The 13,306-nt window shown below is 40.4% G+C and overlaps 1 long non-coding RNA gene across 1 annotated transcript; it reads left to right on the top strand.

Annotated features, from left to right (window-relative positions):
- The first annotated feature begins 10,296 nt into the window (after positions 1-10,296).
- LOC127447789 (uncharacterized) lies at positions 10,297-11,812 on the top strand. Its single transcript, XR_007898417.1, has 3 exons — positions 10,297-10,512; positions 10,900-10,946; positions 11,589-11,812. It is a non-coding gene; the product is annotated as an uncharacterized LOC127447789 (long non-coding RNA).
- Positions 11,813-13,306: the final 1,494 nt, after the last annotated feature.

Raw genomic sequence — 13,306 nt, 5'->3', positions numbered from 1 at the left:
TTCTGTGCACATCAGTGTGTTGAACCATATCAGATGTAATCAGAAAGATCTCTTGTTCTATTTCAGATATTTTTTGTTTAATATTTGTAGTAGAAAAAAGTGAACTGCTGACAAAAAAAAATGTTATTTGAGTTTTTCCTATTTCCCATCACTGTATTGTCACGGATTCACCTGACTGTCCTGCCACACACACACAACCTTCCCTCTCTCCTGAATACTAATCACCTGCACCTGCCTTCCATCACCACGCCAATCAGCTCCACAATATAAGCCCCACTCACTCCTCAATTGATGTCTGGTCTCCCATAGAATACGTCATCTTGGCATGGCCCATTTGTCCTCCACGTCCACTGGTGAATCACAATAACACTCCTAATGTCAGTTATTCACGGTTATTAACCAGTGTGACACTTACTGCTTCTGGTCTGTCACTCACAGTATCCGCTCTCCTCGACACTGGGTCAGCTGGCAATTTAATCTCTGACACACTCTGCTGCCAGCTTTAGCTCCAAAGGAGACCCTGTGATCCCAACTTCAAGATACACTCCATAATCGGCAAACCTCTGGGCAGAGGAGTCATTTATCACTGTGCAATAGACCTTCTCCCCGGTGAGCCAGTGCCCCGCGGTAACATATACCCTCTCTCCATCCCAGAGAAAAAGGCCATGGAGGATTATATTGAGGAGGCCCTTAACCAGGGCTACATCCGGCCATCCACATCCCCGCTGCTTTGAGCTTTTTCTTCGTGGCGAAGAAGGATGGAGGCCTGCTCCCTCAACAGAATAACAGTCAAGTTCTGTTATCCGCTTCCCCTCATCCCGGCTGCCTTGGAACTGTTGAGAGGAGCTACAATCTTCACCAAGCTGGACCTTTGCAACGCGTACAACCTCATTTGGATCTGGAAGGGAGACGAATGGAAGACTGCCTTTGTGACTCCTACAGGCCACTACGAGTACCGGGTGATGCTGTATGGCCTGACCAATACCCCTTCCGTGTTCCAGAGGTTCATGAATGAGGTGTTCTGAGAGTACCTCCATCAGTTCGCCCTTGTCTACATAGATGACATTCTGGTGTACTCCCGGAATGAGACCGACCTCTGTCAACATGTCACGCTTGTGTTGGAAAGGCTGAGGGAATTCCACCTATACCTCAAGGCTGAAAAATGTTCATTACATCAGACATCCCTCCAGTTCCTTGGCTACAACATCAGCCCTGAAGGCATTCAGATGGATGAGGGGAAGGTAGAAGTTGTGCGATCCTGGCCCACTCCTTCCACCATCAAAGAACTCCAGCGCTTTTTAGGATTCGCCAACTTCTACCATCAGTTCATTAAGAACTACAGCTCCAGCACTGCTCCGTTAACTTCCCTCCTCAAATCTAAGCTCAAAATCTAAGTCTCTTTCCTGGACTCCCGAGGCCTCCTACACCTTTCAGCACCTCAAGAAATCCTTCACCACAGCTCTACTCCTCATCCATCCAGACCCAAGCAAACCTTTTGTGGTGGAGGTAGATGCCTCCACTAACGGCATTGGAGCCATCCTGTCTCAGAAGCAGGGGAAACATCTAAACTCCATCCATGTGCCGCCTTCTCCAGAAAACTCACCCTGGCGGAGCAGAATTATGACAATGGAAACCGGGAGCTTTTGGCTATCAAACTAGCCCTAGAAAAGTGGCGGAATTGGCTGGAGGGGGCTCAACATCCTTTCCTGGTGCTGACAGACCACAGAAACCTCGAGTATCTTCAGGAAGCTGATCTTCTATTGTCCAGGAGTCAAGAACATCAAAGTGGATGCTCTTTCCCATCTCCTCTCTCCAGAGGAATACACTGAGGAACCTGATACCATACTTCCTCCACATGTCATAGTAAGCCCCATCCAGTGGTCCTTGGATGATAACATTGCGGAAGCTGCCACCACTGAACCTGCTCCGCCGGGCTGCCCCGCCAACAGGACTTATGTACTCACTTCCCAACGTCTGACACTCTTTGAATCGGTACACTCCTCTTGGGCACTGGCTACCCCGGGACCAATAGGACCCTCTCGCTCATCCAGGACCGGTTCTGGTGGCCATGTACGGACAGAGATGTCAGAAGGTTTGTCCAGGGATGTCCGGATTATGCCATGTCTAGAACCCCACCTACCAGCTGGCAAACTCCATCCGCTGCCCGTACCACGTCGCCCTTGGTCACACCTGGGAATGGACTTTATTACTGATTTACCATTCTCTTAAGGATTCACCTGCATACTATTGACAGTGGACCGATTCTCCAAGGCCTGTAAGCTGGTTCCCCTCAAGGGTCTTCCTCCCACCTTAGAAATAGCTGAAACCCTATTTAACTATGTATTCTGTAATTATGGGATCCCCGAAGACATCGTCTCTGATAGAGGTCCCCAGTTCATTTCGAGAGTCTGGAAAGCATCTTCTCAATCATGGGTGTGACCATCAGCCTCTCCTCTGGATACCATCCGCAAAGTAATGGGCAGACAGAAAGGAAAATCCAGGAGATAGGCCGATTCCTCAGAACCTTCTGTCATCACCACCAGAACTGTTGGAGTCGCTTCCTGTCCTGAGCCAAGTATGCACAGAACTCCCTGTGTCAGCCTTCCACCAATCTCACTCCATTTCAGTGCATACTCGTCTACCAACCTCCTCTCTTTCCATGGTCCGGAGAGCTGTCTGATGTCCCAGCAGTCAACCATTGGTTTTGAGAGAGCAAGAGGGTCTGGGACTTGGCTTACCACCACCTGCAATGGGCAGTGAGCCACCAGAAGAGCCACACCGATGCCTGGATATCTTTAACTACAGTTTACCAGCTCGGGCAGAAGGTATGGCTATCCACAAGGGACATCAGGTTGTGCCTCCCATGCAAAAAGCTAAGTACTTGTTACATTGGTTCCTTCACCATCACAAGACAAATAAACCCAGTCACATACCAACTCCAACTTCCACCTCAATATCGCATTCGTCCTACATTCCACATCTCCTTTTTGAAACCTCACCACCCGTCTTTCTCCCCTCACTCCTCAGAACCTGGTCCGGTTGATGAACCACCCCTCCCCCCGCCGCTAATCCTGGAAGATGGACCTGTCTAGGCAGTCAGAGACATCTTGGACTCCTGGCACTGCAGGGGTCATCTCGAGTACCTTATGGATTGGGAAGGCTACGGTCCTAAAGTAAGATCATGGATACCTCGGGATGACATCCTGGACCCAACCCTACTCACCAACTTCCACAACACTCACCAAAATCGTCCAGCTCCTCGTGGACGGGGTTGGCCAAGGCATCGGGAGGTACGTCCCTCTGGAGCAGTCCATGGAGGAGGGGGTAATGTCACGGATTCACCTGACTCTTCCGCCACACACACACAACCTTCCCTCTCTCCTGAATACTAATCACCTACACATGCCTTCCATCACCATGCCAATCAGCTCCACAATATAAGCCTCACTCACTCCTTAATCAATGTCTGGTCTCCCATGGAATACAGACTCACTTACTTGCGACTTACCTGCTCTCCCGTAATTCTCCAAGTTCTACTCCAATGACATTCAGTGATTTCTCCATGTTTCCTCTCCAACGTCTCCCTTGATCTTTGTGTGTTCCACTCCAGCAACTTTCAGCTATCTCTCCAAGTTTCCTCTCCAACGTCTCCTACAAATTGTGTGTGTGGCTCTTCAAGGATAATCCCTCCCTACATCGATACTAACTGTCATCAGGTTTCTGTTCATCACACTAGCTCAATATTTTATGTTTGATACTCACCTGTTTCTCTGTTTGTGTTTTCAATAAATACCTGCCTTCGGGTTCAAACGCCATCTTCGAGTCTGAGTTTCCGTAACATGTATTAAGTTATCAAATTCATCTTTTTGAGAAATCCAATCACTCAAAAACATTTTAAATTTTTCCTGAAAATCCTTCTCTTGTAATAGCCTCACACTAAACTTACAGTAAGGACTTTTTAATCGAAGCGGTGACAAAGTAATATTCACTGTAATAAAATTATGATCCGATATACAGCATGGAATTTATTTTGTCTATGACTCTGTTATTTACTGTTCTCTTGATATAGAGCCTATCAAGTCTGGCTGCACTTATCCTCCCCTGTGAGAGTTTTGTCCAAGTATATTGTTTAACATCACTATTTCTAACTCTCCATACATCTACAAAATCATGCTGAGCAAGAATGCTTTTCAAGAGCAAATATGATGAAAAATCTGGCTCATCATTATTTCTGTCTAAAATAAAATCAAGAGTACAATTCCAATCACCACCAATATCTAAAAAATTGTCAGAAGCACAACTTCTCCCAACTTCTCCAAAAAACTCCCAACTTTTTAAACAAAGAAATTCTCTCTGTACCTCTGTTTGGAGCATAAACATTTATGAATACAAACACTTGATTAATAATTTCAGATCTTACAATCAGAAGACAACCTTTTTCTAATTCTATCTTAGCTCAAATATTCACATTAAAATATGGTGAAAACAAAATTGCCACTCCTGCGCTTAAATTTGTGCCATGGCTAAGAGAGAAATCACCCTCTCACCACAAGCCCCATTCCGATTCATTATTTTCATCACTATGAGTCTCTTGTAAAAATATTACATGGCTATCTTTAAGCTTAAGAAACTCAGACAGAAAACCTTACTTTCCCCCATTCCTCACCCCGTTAACATTTAAAGATCCTGCTCTTAAGATCTACATATCAGGAGAGGGAAAGGGAAACAAGAAAGGAAATTAAATAAACAGAGCCCACACCCATGTGCATTTATTTTTTCTTTTTGACAATTTTACAAGTCCTTGCTAATTCTGAGCTTTATGTATAGCAGACAGAATTTTTTTTCAGCTGAAAACATTTCTGTTTCGAAATCGCATCTTAACCAACAGTCCTCTGAGCATTCAACACTGATTTTAAAAATGTTTCAGCATTAGGAAAATATTTAGAAACATCAACCTTTTCCCTTTGGTTTGATCCAAAAACTCATTTATTTCTTCACCAGAATAAATGTCCTCCATAGACTGACTACAATAAAATTCAGAAATATCTGAAAAACTGTCACAATTTTCCATCGATTCTTAAATGCTTTCTTCATTCTCTTCCAGCAAAGCATACTGCAGACCACTGACACTAGCTATTTCACCATCTGTACCATCTCCACTACTAGTTACAGAAGCAGCTTTTTCCTTCAAATCAGTTAAACCTACTTCAGATTCACCATCTCTCTTAGATAAATTGTGTGCACTCACCTCTGTTTTTGAGCTCTGCTCAGAAACACTCTGCTCAACTGGAAAATCAACCCGGGGGGGTCTAGGCGGGTTGAGAAACATCACTAATTGTAGATGATCCTTCTCTTATTGTCTCACCTTGAACTTCGGGTTGAAACTTCTTTTTTTGGGGGAGTTGGGGGGGGGGGGGTGTTGAATCATAATTTCTATCAGGAAGACTCGCAGACTTCAGTAAATTTTAAGATTACATTTATTTGATGAATATGAATCATTGATGTAATGTCTTTCTTTGGTGTAAGCCCCGTCTGGCAGTCCAAAGAAGTTGTACTTGGAACCATCAGATCCTGCCGGAGATAGGAGGCAGGGGCGAGGAGCCTACCCCCATGCAGGACAGTACACAACCAGTGGCGGTGGGGTGGTGGAGGTTGCCATGTTGACACACTGAAACAGCAATGTGACAGATTGTAAGCATACTTATAAAGTGATGGCTGACACATGATTGGCTAGGAGTTACCTAGCTAATGGTGCGATGATGTACAGCTGCGAGTTTTCCAACTAGAACTACGCTGTGCTTGCATTTCTATCAGGAAGACTCGCAGATTTGAGTTAGATTTTGAGCAGAATCTTTGTAGTTGTGCAGAATCTTTTAGAAAAGATAAACAATGTAATATGAGGCCCTACAATAAGGGTGACGTTGTTGTGTAATACCTTTTATTAAAAGATAAACAACATTTGATTGTGAGCCCTCTGACGAGAGTGGACGTTGCTTGAAATATCTTTGCCAAAAAATGAACACCGTAGCTTAAAGCCCTACGATAAGGGTGACAATGTTGTGCAATACCTTCTGTTGAAAGAAAAACAACATTTGATTATGAACACTCCGACGAGGGTGGATGTTGTTTGAAGTATCTTTGCCAAAAGATGTCCAACGTAGCGTGAAGCCATACGATAATGGCGACGTTGTCGTGCAATACCTTTTGTTGAAAAAGAAACAATGTTTATGCATGAGCCCTCCGATAAATGTGAGCTAGGCTTGTACAGTACCTATGCAAAGGAGAACCATGCTTGGAATTGTGGAAGCCCAGTTGAGGAGGGTTGATATGGTTATGTGTGTCCTTGCAGGACAATGGACAATGCTTGAAATTGATAATTGTGTGGGAAAAGATGTGGATGAGCAGTGAGACCCCCCAACCGGCACCAGATAGGTATGAAAACTTATGGCTAATGGAGAGTTGAGCATGTGTGATGATTTGAGGGTTGAGTTGAATATCTTTCTGGTAGGATGTGGAAGACCAGCGGCCGAGCATCTTGATTGTGGGATCTGATAGTCCTTGATGAGCAGCCGTTGTGGCCGCACCAATTCTGAATGAATGCCCTGAGACTAGGGGAGGGGACCGCAATGTTTGAGGGGTCAGATGTGAATTGTTGCGAACTAGTTTGCAGATATATACCTTGGAGGTGTCGAGGCAGGAGGAGCTGGAGATTATAGATATCGTTATGCTACAACCGCACCCCAAGTGGTCTGTTTTGGAGTGTTTGAGAAAAAGGGGGAAAAGAGCGTGGACTGGGTGAGTTCTTTCTGCATGAGTTTTAGCGGATCTAAAAGGGGGAGGAGTAAGGGGCTTAGTCCGGCAGAAGGTCCGAAAGGTGTGGGCAGGGGATGGGAAGTATGCTGGCGGAGGGACATAGTCGATGGAACTGTTGAAACGAGATAGAGGGTAGCGATTGAATTGAAAAACCCGGGAATGTGCTCGGCTGAGAGAATGGAGTTTGTTTAATGCTCTGCCATATCAAATGTCTCAGTAGGGGCTAAGGAGCCTGGAGGAGGACCTGCCTTATAGATGATCGTGACAGTGGTGGTGGAGTCGCAAAAACTTCAAATAGCTCTCCTGATAATATTAGGCATCTCATCAATATCATGTGGTCAGTAGCGAATGATCAATCTCTGGTCGCTGCCATCTCACTTGATGCCGAAAAGGCATTTGATATGGTAGAATGGGATTATCTTTTTAAGATTTTGGAAAGGTATGGGTTCGGGAGTACATTTATTGGTTGGATTAAGTTACTTTATAGACATCCTGTAGCAACGGTGCAAACAAATGTGTTAATTTCAGATTATTTTACTCTGGATAGAGGCACCCGGCAGGGTTGCCCTCTTTCCCCATTATTGTTCTGTCTTGCCCTGGAACCATTAGCAGCCGCGATAAGAAAGGAGGATGATTTTCCAGGGGTGATGGTGGGAGGTGTGGTGCATAAGCTTCTGCTTTACGCAGATGATATTTTATTATTTGTCTCCGACCCTACTAGATCTATGCCTTGCCTCCACAGAATTATTAACTCCTTTTCCAAATTCTCAGGATACAAAGTCAATTGGTTTAAATCCGAAGCTTTGGCTTTGACAGCGTACTGTCCATTAATGGCCTTCCAGCCATTCCAGCCTTCCAGTGGCCCCAAACAGGGAATTAAGTATCTGGGAATTTTATTCCCAGCAACTTTGTCTGATTTAGTCAGAGTTAATTTTGATCCCTTAATAAAAAGTTTTTCAAATGATGCGGACAAGTGGGCTTCATTACATTTATAGATGATTGGGAAGGTTAATGTTATTAAAATGAACTGTATTCCAAAATTCAACTACCTGCTACAGTCTCTCCCTGTAGATGTCTCCCTCTCTTATTTCAAGAAATTTGATAGCATAGCGAAGTCATTCATTTGGAATGGTAAGCGTCCCAGGTTAAATTTCAATAAGTTACATAGGCCGATTGACAAAGGTGGGTTAGGCCTACCCAAGATTTTGTTTTATTATTATGCATTCGGTCTTAGACATTTGGCTCATCGATCGCTTCCACCTGAGAGAGCTCCTTCCTGGTTTTGTATTGAAAAGGAAGTTATTGCCTCTATCTCGCCACTGCAAAGCCTTTCGATTAAACTAGCCGGAGAGGTTAAGTCGCACCCCATTATTTTGCAAACTGGTCTATCTTAAAGACAGCAATAGAGTTTCAAGGCTGGAGTCTAACAACAGGAACATAATACTGTATAACCCCATTTAAAGGAATAGTTCATCCAAAAATGAAAATTCTCATCATTTACTCATCCTCATGCCATCTCAAATGTGAATGACTTTTTTCTTCTTCTGCTGAACACAAATGAACATTTTTGGAAGAATATCTCAGCTCCGTTGGTCCATACAATGCAAGTGAATGATGGCCAGAACTTTGAAGCTCCAAAATGCACATAAAGGCAGTATAAAAGTAATCCATAAGACTCCAGTGATTAAATCCATAAACACTTCTGAAGCGATGTGATGGTGTGGGTGAGAAACAGTTCAATATATGAGTAATTTTTTACTATAAATTATAAATATAATAATATAAATCCTCCCTGCCCAGTAGCGATATGCATGAAGAATGTGGAAGTGAAAGTGGAGAATTATAGTGAAAAAGGTATCGCTCTTACGGTACTTTGATATACATACGTCACAGTGATGGACAAAATTTCTAACCAGCATGCAAAATGTGGCTGCACAAGCTCTGATGAAGACACAAATTATTTGAGATTGGCCAGAATTACAACGTGACAATGCCATATTTCACATACTATTCTTTCTACTTCTGCTATATGTCAGTATATGGCAGAAATAAGAGTAGTATGGTAGTATGCAGTGTTGGGGGTAATGCGTTATAAGTAACACGTGTTACGTAATCAGATTACATTTTTGAGGAACGAGTAAAGTAATGCGATATTTTTTTATTTTAGACCATAATATCTGAGTTTCTTTTTAAATAATTAACGCGTTGCTTTTGTAAACATCTCCTTTCCCTGTATTGCAAGAAATCAGGAGTAAAAGTGTGCAAACTTTGGGGAGGAGACTTGTGCACAATGGGCATTGTAGTGTGCGCATGATGGGTATTGTAATTCTAGAGAGTATGAGCCATGCTTATCAGGGATGGGCAGAGCACAACAAGTCTTCTTTTAGCCCACCCTGAGACATATGTTTAAAAACTGCAAAAAATTGCTTGTAACGGAATGTAAATATGAACGTTTCAGTGGAATCCAGTTGTACTCATCATATGCAGCAGTTGATTTTTTTGTGCACTGGAGCTTACATGAACAGCTGTCATATACTTTACTGTTGCCATGACAATCACAGCAAGAGTTAAGAAATGTGTCCTCATAGGCAATATTTTGTCAAAAATGTAACATTCAGGTAAGTGAAACTTTGAAACTCTGACTGTTTGTGCATCCAAATAGCTTTGTTTTAAAGCTGCCCGTAACTACTTCTGTAAAGAACTTCACAGCAGAAGGGAAGGAGGACACATGGAAGCGGTTTTTCCAGGCTCAGGTATGACTTTTAATCGGCCACTTCAGTGCTTTACAACTTCACAAACTCATCAGTTTCACAGGCACATATTCACTTAAACACATTAGCTTTTACAGGCACGTAGATACTTAAACACATCAGCTTCACAAATACAACAGAATGAAGGCAACAGCTTCAGGAGCATCGTGGCCTTCCTTGTGCCAGACTCTCTCTCTTCTCTGCTGGTGGCGTGGCTGCTTATATGCCGCTCTCCCCATGCTGGAATTAGAGACAGGTGTTACACATAATCTAGCTCAGGTGCAAGTGCCCTTACCACTTTCTCTCTCTCCGGACGGACGCATGACCACGCCCCCGCTGCCACAACTTCTGAAGGATCATTTTGCATCCAAATTGCTCTGTGTTAAAGCATTTAACATTCAACATTCGGTTGAGTGAAACGTGATTGATTCATGTTTAAATACACACTGCATTAAAAAAAAATCAGTAAATGCATTTAGGCAGAGGGATTATAAGACTAGTCTTCCACTGGCCACAACATGATGGTGGGTGAAATACTCACTCAATTCACTGACTTATGCAGCCGAACTGCTCCGTGTTACAGCGCCCCGTAACTAGGAGAATTGGATGAGAAAAGACTCTGGATCAGTGGCTCCGAGCAACGTTCTACATCGATTGTGTATGCAGAGAAAATGTTTTAATTTCTTAAAATATTCTACATTTTTGTTTTATAATAAACAAGTAATGTGATTTGTGAAACATACCGTTTGTATGACATTTTGTGGATCAACTCAAAACAAGCATGCACTGAGATGACTTAAGTGAAAATATTAATTTATTCATCAGACTTATTCCTTGAACATTTTATGCTGACTTCTGAAAAACATCTCAAGTTGACTTGGCATTGTCGATGGGCACCACATATGATGACATATGATGCAGGTTCAAGTGCTGGACTTTGCTGCTTTAGGTAAGACAGTGGTTATTCTTCATTATTCATGTTGGCTGCCATGTCGCTGAAAAAACATATCATGCATATTCCTGTTATTGAGTCTTTATTATAAATATGACGTGAAGACCTACTGATTGTAGACTTTCTAAATATCTGTTTAGTATGTTGTTTTGACAATAGAGTTGTACAGAAGCTTGCATGACCTGTAATGTCTCTTATATGCAATGCATGGCTTATTTGTATGGAATGCATAGCATAGCAGGAGAGAGTGGATGTGAGAAAAAAGTAACGCAAAAATACCACAAAAGTAATGTAACGCTTTATATAAAAAGAAACAATTAAAAATGTAATCAATTAAGTTACTTTTTTAAGGAGTTACAATATTCTAATGAATTACTTTTACAGCTCTCTATTCAACTCCTCCGACTGCAACCGGCAAATCTTGCCAATCGGTAAATCGAGATGCAGTTTAAGTCGAACACACCTAATGACTATATATATATATATACACACACACACACTACCGGTCAAAAGTTTTGAAACACTTGACTGAAATGTTTCTCATGATCTTAAAAATCTTTTGATCTGAAGGCGTATGCTTAAATGTTTGAAATTAGTTTAGTAGACAAAAATATAAATGTGCCACCATATTAATTTATTTCATTATAAAACTAAAATTTAATTTAAAAAAATATTATTTTTTTTTTTTAAATTGATGACTTGGACCAAATAATAAAGAAAAGCAGCCAGTAAGTGCCCAACATAGATGGGAACTCCTTCAGTACTGTTTAAAAAGCATCCCAGGGTGATACCTCAAGAAGACATTTCTGAAAAATCTAGGCAAAGTGTGGCCACTTTGAAGATGCTAAAATATAACGCAGTTTTGATTTATTTTGGATTTTGTTTAGTCACGACATAATTCCCATATTTCCATTTATGTTATTCCATAGTTTTGATGACTTTACTATTATTCTAATATGTGAAGAGAAAAAAATTATAATAAAGAATGAGTAAGTGTTTCAAAACTTTTGACCGGTAGTGTATATATGTTTAGATTGTTTAAATGAAACTGCTACTACCAATCTTGCTTGCAGAAACTGTACGGGAAACACGACTGATTACTGGAGGGTCACGTGACTTTTTAAAGCTTTGATTGGCTAGGAGGCGAGACACAGGAGTCTTGAGCTGTTGTAAAAAGTCGAGAAAGACACGCAGTATGCATGAATGAACTTGTTGAAATGTAATACATTGCAGAATGTTTATTTTAATGTGGCAGTGCTCAGATTGTGAAAAGATTGAAAATACATGTGTGCAAATGGAACTGCTGCACTGGAAAGAGCAATACTAATACTAATGCTACAGTATAGATAGGGCAACTTCTCTCTCTTTGGGAAGAGAGCAGGTAATTAATGGAAACAACTTGGGGTGTTTTATTTATTTACTCCTAATCTATCATATAAAAGTTGTAAAATGGTGTTTGTTAATTATATTTTAGATATATTATGCCCTTATTTAAATGTGTTATGAACATTATTTATTTATCTATTTATTTTATATATGTTTGCATATATTACTTTACTATTTATAGTAAATATATGCTAGGCTAATTTAACAATAAAGCCTTTATACATATTAATGTTTTTATTTTTATTTCTAATGATAGTGTATATCTGTTTTTCTGTGTTGAGTGTTAATGTAAATGTATGACTGTTACACTGTTTATTTGCTTTATGTAAAGTTCAGAATGGTTTAATATTCATCATACTATATTTCATGATATATGTTCATTTATTAATTGAACAATATGCAAATTATATAATCTTGCAGCATTAAAAGTCACTCATTAATAAATGAAGTGCAGGAGTTGGAAACTCTTTTAATAAATGTTTCTTAACTGTCCACTTTACATTAAGGTACACATACCTTACTAACATTCACAACTCATTAATAAATGGTTCACAGGTGTTCGCTTTACATTAAGGTACACTTTCATAGCTTACTATCATTTGTAACTCATTAATAAATTGTTCACAGGTGTTCATTTACATTAAGGTACACTTTTAGAGTTTACAAACATTCATAATTCATTAATAAATGGTCACAGTTGTTCACTTTACATTAAGGTATACTTTCATAGATTTTTAATGTTGGTAACTCAAGAAGTGGTTCACAGGGGTTCACTTTAAGGTAAATTTTCATAAGTTTATAATGTGGATAATAAATGGTTCATGGTTAACTCATGATTAAACAACATAGGTGTCCATTTTGCATTAAGGTACTCATTGTTAGGTTCCAAAGATTGATAAATTCATCTTAAAGCTTTATAATGTACGATTCAAGTTTAAATATCCCATAAAATGAAAGTTTTTGTGAAAAATATTTTGATATACAATAGAGAAATAAGAATGGTCAAACAATGCACTGGATAAGCATGAAGACCCGCAGAGGACTGGGTAAGACATCACTTGGAGTATCACCATTCTTTTTACATTAAATTACCAGGAAAGTGACATAAGTCAAGGCATTACAGTAATTAATATAGACACAACACCTTTTAATCTCTATACTAATAAATTTATGCTGGATCATGACATAAATCATGAATTTTGACATTTCATGATTTTGATTAAAACATGTATTAATAAGTACCTTTATTAAGCATTTATAACATGAGTTAATATTTGGCTCACTATTTGGCAGCCATTGCATTTTATTTATGTTGTTATAACTACACACAACTGATTAATAATACATTTGTAGATGAGTTATTCATTTATAAATGCCTTTATAAACCCTTTACAAAGGGAACCTT

This window comes from Myxocyprinus asiaticus, chromosome 11 (genome assembly GCF_019703515.2).
Source record: "Myxocyprinus asiaticus isolate MX2 ecotype Aquarium Trade chromosome 11, UBuf_Myxa_2, whole genome shotgun sequence".
Classification (NCBI taxonomy): Eukaryota; Metazoa; Chordata; class Actinopteri; order Cypriniformes; family Catostomidae; genus Myxocyprinus; species Myxocyprinus asiaticus.
Note: the sequence above shows the minus strand (reverse complement) of the source record. Positions and strands in the feature narration are given on the sequence as shown.